This window comes from Miniopterus schreibersii (genome assembly GCF_964146895.1).
Source record: "Miniopterus schreibersii genome assembly, chromosome: 2".
NCBI lineage: Eukaryota > Metazoa > Chordata > Mammalia > Chiroptera > Miniopteridae > Miniopterus > Miniopterus schreibersii.
Window position 1 is genome coordinate 28,956,004 of NC_138102.1, and position 16,656 is coordinate 28,972,659.

Genomic DNA, 16,656 nt, shown 5'->3' on the forward strand with positions numbered 1-16,656 from the left:
TTTATAATCCACATAGCTTAACTGTATCTGTCCTTCAGGCATGTAAGAGTCACAACACCGCCCGGCCAGGTGTGGCTCAGCGGCTGAGCATCGCCCTAGGATCCAGGAGGTCCTGGCTGGATTCCCACTGGGGGCACATGCCCAGGTTGTGGGCTGGATCCCCAATCGCCAGTCGGGCCTGCAGGAGGCAGCTGACCAATGACGACTCTCTCATCATTGATGTTTCTATCTCTCTCTCTCCCTCTCCCTTCCTCTCTCTCAAATCAATAAAAATATATTAGGAGGAAAAAAAAAAAAAAAGATGCACAACATTTCCATGAAATTTCCCCCATCCACTGCCCCTTTCCTGAATTTCTTCCAGAAAGTCATAGAACATGTCATGTGCTGTTTCTATCCCCTATCTAGCCCCCGATAAGGACACAGACACTTTGGACAAAAGGGAGAGGGAGGGAGGGAGGGACGGAGGGAGGGACGGAGGGAGGGTCGGAGGGAGGCAGGCAGGCAGGCAGGCAGGCAGGCTGGTGTGGGTCCCTGGGTTGAGCGTTGAGCCAGGAGGTCCGCGGCCTGTTCGATGCCAGGCAGGGCACATGCCCACCGCCCAGGTGCGTGCGACTCTATCCCCACTAGGGGGCGTGCAGGAGGCAGCTGATGTTTCTCTCTCATTGATGTTTCTCTCTCTCTCTCTCTCCCTCTCCCTTCCTCTCTCTCAAATAAAAAAAAAAAAATTTATAAAAGAAAATGGAGGAAAGGATTAAAGAAGAAAAAAGGGAGAGAAGGAAAAAAGACAGGAGAGGTGGGATGAGGAATGAGGGAGGGAGAGAACATATGCAGAGTAATCTGAGTCCACTGGCCCAAATCCTAACAAACGCCAGTCCCTGCCGACTGGAAGGAGAGTGTCAGAGCATCTGTTGCTAGCTAACACTGGGGGGGAGAGCTCATAGCCACTTGTAATATCTTTATTTCGCATAATACACACTTTTATTCTGTTGAAATCTCATTTCTCTTCTATGTTTTTAAGTTGAATGTCCATATCACAGAGTGTGTTATGTTTATTGACTTAAATGCATCTGAGACTGAAGAGAATTTCTATGTATATTATAATTTAACAGAATTGTAAAAATATAACAGATTGTCAATAGATTTTTACTAGCCAATTTTCTCCTTGACAAATTTCAATTTGTTAATGGGACTGCCATATTTTATTAATTCAAGATTTCAAGATTATTCTCTCAAATGAGTACTTACTGGCAATACTCTAAAAAACAGAATCTCAAATTCACAATGCAGATATAAAAAACTATTTCTAACATCCAAACAACAGATACAGTCTAATTATATATTTACTCATGCATACAAATTGAATTTTTTCAAGTACAATGATGTATGATTACATTACAATTGTAATTGCATTTTTACTGTATGTTACATATATTAGTAATATATATATTGTGTGTATAGAGTACATATCATAATTTTTAAAGTGGCTTTCACATGCATCATTTCATTTGATTCTCACCAAAACTGAAGCAGACCAGGCAGATGTTATGATACTCACTTTATAAATTAGGACACCATTACACTAATAATCAGTGACTTGCTAGGTCATATAAGAGTAGGGAGAGAGGGAAGGAAGAGAGAGAGAAGGAAAGAGCAATGAAAACCCAAAGAAATTTAATATGTTTAAAACTGTATCCTCACTTTTCCACTTCCTCAGTCACATTATATTCAAAATTGTTACCTTGTAAACTGATGTTGAGTTACCATGTCAAGGTATATCTGTATTAAAATATACAAGTACTTAACTCTTGATAACTTGTGCTTTCAGTTAATTCATATAATGCCAGTAACTTCAGTTTCTTTTTTTAGGGAAAGAGGAGACAGGGAGCCATTACCTAGTACATTTACTTTGAATCTCATGAAAAGCTTTCCTGTTGTTACTTTTACATAATGTCCATTTAGGAGATGGCTTTTGTAAATTCTTAACAAAACATTTGGACTTTGGTTAAAAGTTAGATTTTTTTCCCCTGACATACACTGTGTGTGATATTTTGCATACAACTTATTTTGGCCAAGTATATCTTATTATACTGTTATTTACAGTGTTGAAATCTGTGTATGATATCTAGTCAAGCATAAATTTGCTTATATATGCAGTACTTTTACCCAAACAAGAAAACAACTAAGTGTAGTTAAATCCATCGCGAGGGAGGGAGGGAGGGGATAAACAGAGTTCTAGCCTACAGAAAAATCACCAGCTTGTTTTATTTTTATAAAGCAGGTTGCATTGCAAAGAGAGAGCTGGCTTCCTTACATTATCATTGCTGTGTTACAAATTGTTATTGGCCACTGACCTGGAGCCATCTGCTATGCAAGATTAAACTATTCTATGCTCACCTGTATAAAATCTGGACTTCTTGCCTCCGGTAAAATGATCATGATGCAGATTTAAGAAATTTATTATGCTACTGATCTCTTGAGAATACGAAAATATCTAAGCAATTGGATTTCTCTTTTCTATTTTCTTCAACAGTTTTAAAACAGCATGTATTCCAAGATGCTTAGGGATGGTGTTGCTTTTTCTAAGTCTGTCCATTTCAGGACACATCACTAAATTTATGTCCATCCTTTAGCCTGATATTTTTAATTCTATTAAACTGTCTTAGTAAGTTAAAATAATCATTGAATTTGTAAAGCATGTTGAATTCTGATATTCTTTTTTCTCAACAAGAACCCTCTCCACTGTAACTCCTGCTTCTCTAAATCAAGATTGATCTGGGCTAGGTAAGGGAGAGCTCTAAAGAAGGCCACATAATCACTGTGATGTGGTTTTGAACAACTTTATTTTTTACATATCTATCCTTAGAAGTTACTTTTTCCTTTCTTTTGACATTAAACCTTTTCAAATAGTAATTAGCCCGGCCGGGCATGGCTCAGAGGTTGAGCATGGACCTAGGATCCAGGCAATGGGGGTTCGATTCCAGGTCAGGGCACATGCCTGGGTTTCGGGCTCAATCCCCAGCAGGGGGCATGCAGGAGGCAGCCGATCAATGACTCTCTCATCATTGATGTTTCTATCTCTCTCTCTCCCTCTCCTTTCCTCTCTCTGAAATCAATAAAGATATATTTTTTAAAAAATAGTAATTGTATGGAATGCAGGTGCAACTGTCTAAATCACATTACACGTGGTGAATGGAAGCTATAATTTAGGACTAAGAAATGTCTCTCTGTTCAAGAAGTAGAGAAATGCTTTGAGCAAGAAATTTAAGGTTCCCAGGATTTCCTTGTCTGGGGCTGTGAATTTTTCCTACCTCTCCTGAAAGAGATATAATGAGAAGACTCTAAAAAGTGATCATCTAAACCCAGGACATCTAGACAACTCCTGTTTTTATTTGAAACTTCTTTGATGGTGAGCTCCCTTTGTCTTAAGATTGTCTTTTCCTTCCCTTAAAATTATTAGAGCCCAAATTTATATTAAATTATTAAATACATGAAATATGCCTTACTACAGTCTTGTCCCACTCCTCCCAGTGCTCCAAGGTTGACTAGAAAGAGATAAAACAGGTATGATAGTTTTTCTACGTGAAAGGTACAGCATTCTCTCTATGCTTTTCCTGGATAAATCTTCCCCAGGATAAACTTTTAACATTGTTCTTTCTCAGATTTAACCATTCTAGTTTATTTCCTCTGTATATATTCCAGTTTATCAAATCCTTAATTATATATATATATAATTATGTATTATATATATATATATATATATATATATATATATATATATACCCACAAAATGAATACACTATTCTAAATGTGAACTCATCTACTTAAGATATTAGACATTAGGTTTCTATTTCAATAGCATATCTTCATTTATTATGGTGAAACTTGGCTTATGATGTTGAGTATTAATCAAACTAACAGCCACATATTTATTTCAAATGTTCCGTTATCAAGACATGTCTTGGACACTCTGAACCTGTACCATTGATATTTTTAATCTAGCAATAGGCTTACAATTCACCCTAATAGATTCCCCCTTCTTATTCTTGGACTAAAATGTCAACCTATTATGAACTTCTAAATGTTGATCTAAATCATACAAAGTATTCATATTCCTGACCCAGCCCTTCCCTCCCAGGTATACCCCATACACACACACACACACAGACACACACACACACATCTAGGAGGCAAGCCAGGACTTGACAAAGTAGCATTATTCATAATATACCCAAACTAAAAACTAAGAAACTAAAAACCCACCTGGCTTTCCTGGGACTTCTCGACCTTTATAAACATGTGAGCTAATTCCTGATTTTACAAGTCTCCTCTATCCCAGTGGTTCTGTTTCTTTCAATAACCCTACCTAGCTATACAGTCCACTATCAATAATAAAAAGGGAAAAAAAAACACAAAAGTTCAATAAGAAACCAGAGGACACGGACAACACCATAGACACATTAATCACAGACATATACAAAATGCTTCATGGAACAATAGCAGAATGCACATTTTTCTCACGTGTACATGGAACATTCCCCAGTAGAGGGAACATATAAGGACATGGTAAGCCAGAAAAGAAGTCTTACATATTTTAGAAAATTGAAATCATACCAAGTATTTTTTCTGACCACAAAGAAATGAAACTAGAACCAACTGCAGAAGAATAATTGGAAAATTCACCAATATGCGGGTATTAAAAAATACATTCCTGAACAACCAACCAATGGGTCAAAGAAGACATCATAAAGAAAATTAGAAAATACACATACAAATGAAATTGGAAACACAATGTAACAAAATGTATGGGATGCAGTAAAGTAATACCCAGATGGAATTTTGTAGCAGTAAACACCTACATCCAAAAAGAAAGATTTCAAATCAACAACCTAACTTTACACATTAAGGAACTGGAAAAAAATTAAGCCAAAAATTAGCAGAAGGAAGGAAATGATAAAGATTACAGCAAAAGTTAAGTGAAATAGAGAATAGAAAAAAATAAAAAGAATCAAGAAAATCAAGAGTTGGTTTGAAAAGTTTGAGAAAATTGACAAGCCTTTAGCTAGACTAAGAGGGAAAAAAAGAAGAGTCTCATAAATAAATCAGAAATGAAGATGAACTATTACAATGATGTCACAGAAATAAAAGATTGTTAAAAGAGAACTATAAACAATCATATGCTAACAATTTAGATAACCTAGGGAAAAAATGAACAAATTCCTAAAATATATAACACACCAATATTAAAAATAAAAATAAAAACTCTTAGCAGATTTATACCTAGTAAGATTGAATTAGTAATCAAAAACCTTCCAACAAAGAAAAGCCCAGGACCAGATGATTCACTGTTGAATTTTACCAAATATTTTAAGAACAAATACCAATCCTTCTAAAATTCTTCCAAAGAGCTGAAGAAAAAGGAACACCCCCAATCTCATTTTATGATACCGGTATAACCCTGATACCAAGCCAAAAATACTACAAGACCATAGACCAATATCCATGATAAATATTGATTCAAACATCCTTAACAAAATATTAACAAACTGAATTCAACAGCACATTAAAAGCATTATACACCATGACCATGCAGGATTTACCCCTGGGATGAAAGGATATTTCAATATGTGAAAATCAATCCATTTATACACCACATTAACAGAACAAAGACTAATTCATGATTATCTCAATTGACACAGATACAGCACTTGACAAATTTCAACATTTTGTGATAAAAACATTCAGGAAACTAGGAATAAAATAAAATTACCTCAACATAATAAAGACCATATTAAAGGCCACAGCTAACATCATACTAAATGGTGAAAAACTAAAAGCTTTTTCTCTAAGATCAGGAACAAACCAAGTATATCAATTCTTACTACTTCTATCAACACAGTACTGAAAGTCCTAGCCAAGGCAATTAGGCAAGAAAAAAAAAAAAATCAAAGACATCCAAATTGGAAAGAAAGAAGTAAAACCATCTTTTTTCTCTTATATGTAGAAAACACTACATTCAATACACACATAAGAAAAACCTGTTAGAATAGTTGTGTTTATTATACACTATGAATAAACAAAAATCTTAAAAGAAAAAAATTAAGACAATAATCTCATTTACAATACATAGCATCAGAAAAATCAAATATTTAGGAATAAACTTAACTAAGGAAGCAAAATACCTGTATGTTGAAAACCACAAAATATCAATGACAGAAATTAAAGAAGACACAAATAAATGGAAACATGTCCTGTGTTGATGAACTAAAAGACTGAATATTATAAAATACCCATATTACCCAAAGGGATCTATCCAGTGCAATCTCTATCAAAATCACAATGGCTTTCCCACCCCCACCAAAGTAGAGTCTAACCTGAATTCACTTAAAAGAGCTAAATTTTTGTTTTAATTTCTTTGCCTATGTTAAACTTTAATCCAAGATTCTAATTTGTTTTCCTTTTTTTAACCTCATTCTCCTTGATAGAGTGGGAACCAAAATCCTGATGAATACACCCACTTTTACAGCAGCTTTACTTTTTATATCATCAGTCCTAAGCAGAAGTTGACCACGGCCTTGCTTTTCTTACTCTAAGTAGGACAAAAACAATCCTGCTTGTTCTGGTTAGCACTTTTTAGTACCTGCATTCTTGATAAGATTCAGTTCTGACATTCTTCTTATGGGTTTACATTACTCTTTTTTTTTCACTTTGCTTGGACACTTGCCTAAATCTTCATCTTCTACACATGTCCTGACTAAATGTCACCTCGCAGGTGGCCCTGGGGAGTGACATGACATTTCTATGTGACCGCAAAGTCATTATTTTGTTTTTAAAGTCTCCCATTTCACTTATGTCATATCTGATTTTACAATTTCTGTCCTCTGGGATAATAATTATCTTTCCTTATAACATTTCAAAACCCACACTCCTATGAGCTACTAAGGCAGGGTAACAACAGCCGAAGTTGACAGAGCTTCTGCTCAGCAGTAAGCCCTGAGCTAAGCACACACAGACAACTGCACCGCATTTAATCCCACATTTAACCTACAAGGCAGGCACTTTGCTCACCCCATCTCACAGATGAGTCCTAGAAAGGGGTTTTTTGTGTGTGTTTTTCATGTATTTGTGCTCCCAGAGATGTATGAAGCAGAACTAGAATTCCAACCCGTGCTTGTCCAGCAGTGCTTGACAAGCTCACCCTTCCATCGACCACTTACACTGCACAATCTCCCTGCACCAGTGCTTCTTCTGTCCATCTGTATTAGGAAAGCTCGGTGCATCACCTTTATTTCAATTCTTACCTATCTGTAGCTTTAGAAAACCCCTTCCTGAGAAGTAACATGTCTTAGATTTACTCCAGAAAACTATTGTTTCTTCCTATAGACTGAAATCGCAAGCTAAAACCTATATATTTTCTCAGTATTCTTTTCTACTAAACTTCTTTATTTCTTGTGCCAAAGTTCCTTTGTCTTGCTCTTGCATTTAGTTTAGAATCACTGAAATAAATGTAAAGTTAATGACTTGCCATTCCAAATCATAAAGATAAAAGGCATATTAATAGACTTTTTGAAAGAAGATTTGGGAGCTCATGAAGCAATTTCTACCCAGGGACTCCCAACCACATATTACTGAGCTGCTTATAACCAAGAATCTAAATTAGAAAGAAAATGAGTGAGCCTGAATAAGACTTTATCATTCTTAAAGGAACTATTTAATATTTTAAATGTGCTCATTAAAGGCATACAGTTCCACATGCTAGAGGCTTTAACCTCCCAAGTTTATTTTTAAAATGCCAACTGATTCCAGTAATAAAAATGAAAAGAGAATGCGCTCAGTGTTTATTTATAAAAAAATAAAATATTCAAATGCCTATGTTTATGTAAAATTCAGTTCAGCTTGTGAGAACCTGGACATCAAACTCACGCTTATCCATATCTTGAAATCACATTTTCTTAACCAAAAATGTCCATAGTAATTTTTATAAAGATTTAACTGATTTATTTTACTTATATAACTTAATACTAATAATGTCTATTACAGTAATTATTTGTGGATAAATGAGAAGCATCAAAAACTTAAGAAATAAATACAAGATATCAACCATCCGAATGACATATGGGCTTTACCTTCATTTTTCTTCTTAAAAATTCAGTATATCTACAACTTATTTTATGTCCAGTTTATTTACCAGTCAGTTTCCACATAAACTGCATTGAACTTCACCTTCAGGTCCCATTGTTTCTTGCTATCAGGCTCAGCAAATACTTTCTGTAAAGGGCAAGACGGTAAATATTTTAAGCAATCAATGCCATGGGGTCTAGGTAGGTCACACATTCTTTGTTTTGTTTTTGGTTTGGTTTTGTGTTTAGTATCCTGTAAAAATATGAACATCACGGTTAGCTTACAGGCAGTGCACAAATGGGCTACAGGTTACATTTGTCCCTGGGCTATGGTTTGCTGCCCCAGGCTGTACTGGTATTCTATATTATTCTATATCGCACTTGTTTTAATACACGCACACACCCATACACATATGCATGCACACACGCACACATTTTTTTTCTCTTAAAAAGAGAGAACCTGGATTTTTGCTCAGTGATAAGAGCACAGGATTAACAATCAGACCTCTATGCAAATCCTGATCTACCCTAAGCTAGCAGTGTAACTTTGAATAAATTATTCAGTCTCTCTGAGTTTCCTTTTCCTTAGCTGTAAATTGAGCACAGGATTTTCATGGGAGGCAGAAGGAGATAGTCAGAGGAATCAATAGAGTAAGATCTGGGGTAATGGGACAGAGAAGAGATTCAATAAAAAGTGTGGACCCTGAGAAGAAAATTCACTTGATATTGTGGACCATGAGAAAGAAGACACCTACCGAGAAAGGGGCCTGGTGGCTAACTGGGTTCAAATTTGAAAACAGCAGCTGCACATCAGGAGAAGCCTGCACTGAACTCCCCGCCTGCGCTGTGTTCCTGCCATGTGAGCCAGGCCCTATAAAGGAGTTCCTGGAATTGCATTTCAACCGAAAGGATTGAAATAAATTGAAGCTGCAGAGCTATATCCCCATTAGCATCTCCACCGGCCAGTCAGAGTGGCTCCATTCTGACCAATCAGGACAGTGCCTTTGGGGCCAATCAACCTGGGAGGATTTGGAGTCTTCATTTGCATGAGGACGAACCAATCAGGGGCCAGGGGTGGGGACCCCTCTATATATATTGGCTCCCCACTGGCTCTGGGGGCACCTTTCCCTTCCCACCAAGGATAGAAGACTGGGTTTCCCCTGCTGCAATCAGGGCAGAGCAGGTGGAGAAGAGCAGGGCCTGGCACAGCGGACACCTGCAGAGCAGAGCAGTTTAGCCAGAGAGGGGCCTCGCCCCGGTGCCACCCCACAGCCCTGCTGTTCCACAGCTGCGCTGCTTCGTAATTGAGCTGTGGCACTATTGAGCTCCTCTGCAGGCGCTGTTCTAGCCCTGCTGTATCACAATTGAGCTGTCTGCACGGAGGGAAGTTTCCTTCTCACACCACCCCAAGCTAGGGATTCCTATCAGTGTTAAACTGGCACCAACAACCAACATTTGACAGTGTGAACCCTGAGAAGGAACTGATCTGCTGAGATGGACTCCCCATGGTCAAACAGGGGCCCAAATTTATGACCAATAAGAGTCTAGTGGCCACGTGCTGCCAGGAGATCCTCACATATTCTGTATGCCGGGAAGAACCTCACACCGAGCCCTCGCTCCCCTCACTGTGCCAGCTGTTCACACAGTCTGCGCCAACCACTGCAGGGAAGCCCTGGTCTCCTCTCTCCACCAACAGACTGAGACCTGCCCTGTGTCATCCAAACTGCACAAACTGCACCTTCGTTTACATCTGTACTGGCAAATGGGAACTGCATAATTTGACAACCTCATTCACATAGAATTGGGCACTTGGGCAGGAACTTTCTCTACAAATGATAGCCTCCCTTTTGTCTCAGTGAAACGCAATTTACGCTGCTACATGAATCCTGGGCTGCAGCTCCTTTTGCTCAAGTAAATGCCTTTGATTCTTTATTCCAGTCTAAAGTTACTTTTGGTTTACAAAAGTGAGGTGAAAGCTCCATGAGGTCACAGTGCAGGGAACTGTGGGGCAAGGATCTGCAAAGGATATTTTTGGGGTCTCTCAGACTTCTTGTCTTTTGCCTATGCAATGCTTAGATTCATTCATATAACATCTAACCAGTCTAGACACTTACACAGAAACAAATAAGGAAGTAGTAATTTCAGCACAGGGGAAAGTCAGATATTCAAACACAGCAGGAAATACTAAGAATTGAGCACAAGATGCTTGTGGTATAAAAAGAGATCCAAAGAGGGTCATCTATGGGCCACAGGTGTTTGCGGAAAGATGGTCTGCATCTGACCCCAGCTGAGCAAAGTGAGAAGCAGCACATCCCCAGCCCACAGGAGCACAAATACAGTGTCCACCTTGAGAAATGCTGATTTCCACTGGAGAACTCCAAGCAACTCGGTGCTGTCCAAGGCAGAGATGTAGGTCAGGAGAGCTGAGAGGAGGCCGGAGGGTAGAGTCAAGAAGGACCTGCAGAGGAGCATGCACTGTGTGCTAAGGGTAACAGGAAATCACTGAAGTCTTTTCCACAAGAGGTCTCAGTGCCAAATCTGCATTTAAGATAAATCACTCAGGCAACTGTAAGACTGGATGTGAGGAGAAGACTAGAGCAGGAAGATGAATTAGAAACTGAGCCCTTAACCCTGGCAGGGAGTGATGAAGAGCTGACCCAGGGCAGCCACAAAAGGTCAGGAGAGAGAAGACCAATCTCAGCAGTATTTACAAGATAAATTGTAAAGACTTGATGACTGACATAAGATGGAAAACGGGGGGAAGGGAAAGGAAGAGCAAATACATGAAAAGAGTGTGGATGGTTCTACTACTGGGGCAGGAAAGGAAACAAACAAACAGGAATAACAGAGGGAGACTCAGAGTCAGTAACAGAGATTATGGACTCCAGTTTGCATATATGAAATCAGACTTGGTATGTGTCAAGTCTGCAAGGTAATGTGTCCTGCAAGCAGATTCAGGTCTAAAATGCAAAAAAAAAAAAAAAAAAAAAAAAAGTGAGCTCTAAAGGAGCAGGTCTAGAGCTCAGCCACAGGCATACAGAGAACAAAGGAGAAACTCAGTGCAATGCGGAAAGCAGGAGAAGCAGGGCCAAAGGAGAGAGCTTGGGAGAACCAATCTGAGGATAAGAGCAACAGCAGCAAAGCCAGAGAAGGGGGCATAAAGGAACCAGGGGCAGTTAAGGGGTCAGATGTCAGCTTTCAAATGCTGTTCAGTGAGAAGACAGAGTGAGAAAACAAATTCAGCAGCAGCCTCTGAATAGAAGCTGGGTTACAAAGCCTGAGGAACAAACTCTAATAGTAGAGTGAGTGTCAGCACTCTACCCCCAGCTTCTTTCATATCCACAGAAATAAACACATTACAGGAAATAAAGAGAACCGGTCATTTAAAGTAATTCCTTATACACAACTGTATACAAAGTATTGTATCCTGCGTGGGATATAAAATAAATCAGTTGATATAATGCCGCCACTTAAAGTTTACAATCTATCTGAAAATAACAGCATTTTGTTGATATATAGTTCTAGTTATAGTTAAGATGTGAATCTAAACTTCCTTAGAACCAATGACCTGGTTTATTGTCAAGTCTCCCTAGTAACTATAATCAAACATGAGAATAACCAAGTAGGAAAACCTTTGCAGATTCCTATATAAGGCAGGAAAGAGAGGCGATTCTACCTAGGTGGAGGAGACTAAACGTGAACTCTCGAATGATCATCACTCTGGGCTCTCAAATGCAATACTTATGAATATCAGTCAGGGCTAGCGGAGGGAGACCCCTATGTCCCACTTCAGGTCTGGGATAGGCTGAGGAAATCCTCCCGTACGAGCAGCTCCAGAGTTAGTAGCCCAGGGAGCACACTGCCCCAGTCCTTACAGATGTATATATAATCTTCTTTTCTAAGTCAAGTTACTGTGAACTTGAACGACTGCTCATTCTCAGGAAATGTCATGACAGAACTGATAATAAATGTTCATCATTTTATCATCTAAAAATTAAACTGGCACATTCCCTTAAAAAGGCCCATGCTTAAAAGAGGCCAGTTGAATACAAATGCTTGATTTAAAATTAACTCACTACTTCAACATATTCTGAAAGCATCACTGGGTCCTCACCGAGGACCACATCCTGGGCAGGTGATTGGGATATGAAGGTGAAAACACTTGGGATGGTAAACATGCAATGTGATAATCACCTATCTACAGGGGAGCTTCAGAAAAGCATCTAATTTTGCCTGGGAGGGGGTTGTCCATGCAAGGGAGAAGAGAGAGATTTCAGTGATCTGAAATGGGGAATGGAGAATGAATGACCATGCCCACCTGCATCCTTTCAGGGGCAGTTGCGTCAAGGGAGGTCTCAGGTGGAAAAGCAACTTACAAAATGATCAGGTGCGGTTATTATGAGTTTCTCAGTTTCTAAGGGTAAAGACACGTTACTTCCTAGAACTGTTTCCTCGCCTTATTGCACTTCAGGAAAAAATCTTTTTTATGCCTCATTTTTTTAAAAAAATCCACATGGGTAAATTGTATGCATTTTTAATTTTTTCTGTTCTCTTGATAGGCTCACTTTTTGCTCTTTGGAACTCCTACAGAACCCATTATTCCTAGTACAGAGGAAAACAGAACAAAGGAGTGGCCAGAAGAGGGAAGGGTTGTCGAAAAAAGAACCCCAAGGGAAAGGAGTGAGAAGGGGAGAGAGATCACTGTTGAAAAAACTTACCATTTACCAAAGGATTCACCTGTGTGCCTTCCTCTCAGGGACATAACCAAACCCCCTACCTCCCACACATCCAACACTCCTGTTCACAGGAAAGAGTAAGGACCTTGCCAAATCTAGCTCTGTGATCTTGAAAAAAAGAAATGGCCTAAGTCCTCTGGGCCAACCCCCTCATCTGTAGCACGGGGAGCTGGAGCAGGTCACTCTACAAGGTCCTTTTCACACTGATGTTTTCTCATTCTAGGAACGCGTGGTGTGCTGTCATTGGCCCAGATTTGCCCTGGCGATAAGGTCCCCAAAAGGCAGATATATTGAACTGAGCATTTGAAGTGCTCAGCTAACCCACCAGGGTCTCAAGTTTAAAGAAGTATCCTTTTCAAATATCCCAATTCCAATGCAGTGTCTCTTCTCACTTATGCAAGTGTTTGGACACAGTTAATGATCTGAAAGATCATTAAATACACAGATACATAAAGATACATTCACATATTATGTGCATTATATGTATAATGCTTTCACTCAATAGATTTTATTTTCTGATTTCTTAAGGAGTAGGACACATTTCTTTAATATCCTTCAAGAAGATCCGTGTTCTGCAGTGGGCTCATATTTATCTTCAGGAATACTGACTTACCCACAGATCACATTCACGGCCTGCCACCATCGCCACTGGAGCTTGCATCTTCAAGCATTCTCAAATCAGAGGGGAAAAATCTTTAAAGCATTCATTGCACGAGCAAAATAAAATACTTCAGCTATTTTACGGAACAAATCATTTCACTCCCCCAGTTCTCATAGGACACAGACAAGCTGAAACATAGCATCATGCCCTCTAGATGAAATTTTATTGATTAATCTTATTTTTCCTTTTGTGAGTAAACATCACATTCTGGATGATTTTTATAGCAACTAATACATCCCTGAGGCATATTAATACTGTTTTCTAAGCAATGCCATATGTTCTGGTTTCGAAAAAGTCCATCAAATATAAACCTCCTGTGCTCACAAAGATTGACTAGGTGTGGTAGGGAACCACGGCTGTTAATGTTAAGGACATGTCACTTCCACGTGTAGAACTGTAATAAACTAAACAACTTCACACAGACAGACACTTTTTGGAGGACCCTCAACCCAGGATGACAAATTACCCTCAAAGCCTTTAACGATATCAGGAGCAACATTTATTTGGGCAGTTGCTCCATCAAGAGGAGTTTGCGGGTCAGGTCGGGGGGCGCAGCTCTGATGTCAGGAGCTCGCAGGTGACCGCGGGGTCTCCGGTTCTCCGCCTCCACTCTAGGCAAAATCACTAAGCGATGCACGGAGGGAGCAGGGGCTCCGTACCTACGCCTCCCCCGCCCACGGCAAACACGCGCAAGGCATTGTAACTTTCACCTGAACCGAGACTCCGGACGTTTCACGAAAGCCACGGCGCGGGGGGGCGAGCGCTTTCGGGGCGCGGGCGCCGGGGCGGGGGCGCGCCGCCTTCCGCACCCGCCGGTTCCGCTCACTCGCCCCTCTGCCCAGTTCAGAGCAGCTGAGTTTTCCTTGGCCCGGTTTAGCAAAACCCAGTCCCCCTCCTCCAGGAGCGAAAGAATCCCTTCAAGCGGCAAACGGCGCGCACATCGTTACAATGTATCGGCTCGCTCCCCAAAGCGGCTCTGCGCCCCGAGCCGGGATGCAGCTCGCTGCTCAGTGAACCGGCCGACGGCTCTGAGAACTTAACGAAAACCACCCGCACCGCCGCTCAGGGGCGCAAAGGCTCCCGCTGCGCGCAGCACTCGCGCCCCCCGGGCTGGTTCTACCCTGCGGGGCACGGCGAGCGGGGGCCCGGGGCGGGCGCCCAGCGAGAGGAGCCCCGCGGGTGCCCAGCAGGGGGCTTGGCCCCACGCGCGGCCGCCGGCTCCGAGACAATGGGGCGGACACTGCCCGGCGGGGTCGCGGCCAGGGGTCAGGGGCTCAGTGTGCGAGGCGGCGGCCAGGGAGCCCCCGCCACCCCTGCATCTTTGTTCTCTGAAGTAGTCGCCCCGATTCATGCCCAAAGGAAAAGAGGAGGCCCCATCCCGCCCCCGCCGCCCAGCCGCGGCTGCAGAGCTGACCACTGCGCCCTCCCACCCCCTCAGCCAGGTCCCTCTAAGCGGCCCGTTCCGCCGGCTCGGTCGGGCCAGACCCTGAGTTCGCCGGCTTCTGCTCCCCGCGCGCACGCACACGCCTCCCCGCGCCCCTTCCCGGGAACCGGACCGCCGGCCTCCCCTCTGTCCAAGCGGGGACGCGGGACGGGCGCCCTGGGCACCCCGCGACGCAGGTGCGAGCGCCCCGCCGCCTCCCGGGTGGTCGGCGCCGCGCGGGGCAGGAGAGCTCGGCGCCCGCCGCCCTCGAGAGCCGGGGGCGAGGCTGCGGCGCCCACTGCCCGCGCCGGGGACCGCGCGGCGCCCCCCTCGCTCCTACCTGCTGGAGGGGGGTCCGCGGGAGCCGGGAGCCGGGAGCCGGGAGCGCGGCCGAGCAGAGGCGGAGCGCGGAGCGGCGGGTCCTCGGCGTCCGGAGCGGCCCCGCCCGCGGGGGGCTGTGCGCGCTCGGCGCTGGGAGCGGGGCGTCTGCCCGCGCTCTCGCCCCTCCCCGCGCGCCCCGCCGGCCGCGGGGCCGAGCTCCGCCGGCTCCCAGGGGCGCCCGCCGTGGCTCCGCGGCTCCGTCGGCCGCCGCGGCCGGGGCGCGGAGCTCGTCTCCCCGCGCTCGCTCCGGGCGGCCCCTCCAGCCCCCCGCCCCCGCTTCCCACGCTCTCGCGCGCTGCTGGGAACCGCGCCCCGCTCTCCAACTCCAGCCCCCTCGATCTCCCCCTTTGGGTTCTCCCGCCTCTCGCTTCGCTGCGAATCTAAGAACCCGGCTCACTCTCCAAACTTTTCCGCCCAGACTTCTGCAAGCGGGGGAGGGGGAGGGGGAGGGGGAGGGGGAGGGGGAGGGGGAGGAGTGGGGGGCAGACGTGGGTCCTCTGCCCAGCGGCCTGGCGGCTGCGACCTGCGCGGGCAGCCCCCCTGCACCGCCATCCCCCTCGTAGGACCCGACCAGAACAAAGGCCGTCGCGGGGACTGCGGCAGATGAGGGGCCCCCTTTACCCACACGGGGGCCAAACAGTCCTCCCCCCTCCGGTATTGAGAGCCTCTCAGATTCTCCTGAAATCCCCGAAATAGGAACTTAAGCATGGGACAAGAGCAACACGGACAAAGACAAGCCTTGCTCTGGTCTAGGGAACTGTGCTGTTGAAATTTCCAAACAAAATAGAAGGCTTCCAACCCATTCTCCCAAATTTTGTTCTTGGTTGACTCCATAAATATGTTTTACTGTCCACATTTTGCCATGAGGGCCATATGCTATATGAATTCTGGGGTTAATGTGATATAGATTCACACACACACACATATAATAGTATATAATAGTAGAGGGCCTTCTATATAACACATACTCAATAGCTGTTTTTTCAAATTAGTTTATAGCCATATTAATTATTGGATATATCTAAATAAATCATATGATAGGTATATGAAAAATAAAAGATCTGGCGTTCTCTGCATAGACCGTAACTTTCATACTTAAGTGATGTTATACCACTGCATGTTCAGGAATGGGTTAAATAATGATTCTAAGATACTGTTTTAATTTTCTTTCTTTTTTTTTTTTTTTTGTGATTGGAGATATATTTTGTGAATTTTAAGATAGGATTAATTAAATGAACTAATTTACCCCATCATTACCATAAGACTATATGGATATGTTTTCTATATGTGATATGACGAGAGTGGAGTCCTAAGTCAAATTTAATTCTTATAAAAACA

At 42.7% G+C, this 16,656-nt stretch overlaps 1 protein-coding gene across 1 annotated transcript in view; it reads right to left on the reverse strand.

Moving 5' to 3' along the window:
- Window positions 1–15,379, reverse strand: part of MYO16 (myosin XVI) — a 474,768-nt gene extending 459,389 nt beyond the window's left edge. Inside the window, exon 1 of the mRNA XM_081128844.1 lies at window positions 15,278–15,379. The gene's annotated coding sequence lies outside the window, so the exon portion shown is untranslated. The remainder of the gene's footprint in view (window positions 1–15,277) is intronic.
- Window positions 15,380–16,656: the final 1,277 nt, after the last annotated feature.